Raw genomic sequence first — 462 nt, 5'->3', positions numbered from 1 at the left:
GGGGGGGATGAATAAAGAATCAAAGTAACTGGGATGGGGTTGGAGGCGGAGGACTCCATGTGAAACTGTGAACCATGTACCCCTCTTAAATATGGGGCAGGAGTTCACAGTTGTCATTGCTTTTCTTTCTTTTGTTCTGTTCCCTTTTGTGCTACATGTCATAGTCTATATGTGGCCATTTTGTCTTGCCTTTGTTGGCACTGTATGTTTTTCATTCTACAAGTCGACCAATGGAGCAAAAAGGCTCATATTTTACTCTTTCAAGTCGGTGATAAACAAAAAACACTAGTTGCTGATGCACCTACTGAAATTGTACTTTGATCATCGCTGCGTGGCCTTTAGGTATCACACTGTTCGGTGGCACCTTGCTCTGTGGCAGTGTGTTTAAAACGTCTTTCACTATGTGCTTTCTGGCCGCCTAGCCATGGGCTGCCGATGCCACTGCATCCCTCCCCTCCCCCC

General features: G+C 46.1%; 1 protein-coding gene across 3 annotated transcripts in view; it reads right to left on the bottom strand.

Moving 5' to 3' along the window:
* Window positions 1-462, bottom strand: part of hip1 (huntingtin interacting protein 1) — a 68,450-nt gene that overhangs the window by 8,881 nt on the left and 59,107 nt on the right. The window lies entirely within an intron of this gene.

The sequence above is a fragment of the Notothenia coriiceps genome, unplaced genomic scaffold, assembly GCF_000735185.1.
Source record: "Notothenia coriiceps isolate Sejong01 unplaced genomic scaffold, NC01 NC01_scaffold00009305, whole genome shotgun sequence".
Taxonomy (NCBI): Eukaryota; Metazoa; Chordata; class Actinopteri; order Perciformes; family Nototheniidae; genus Notothenia; species Notothenia coriiceps.
The sequence above is the reverse complement of the archived record's forward strand: the minus strand, read 5'-3'. Positions and strand labels throughout refer to the sequence as shown.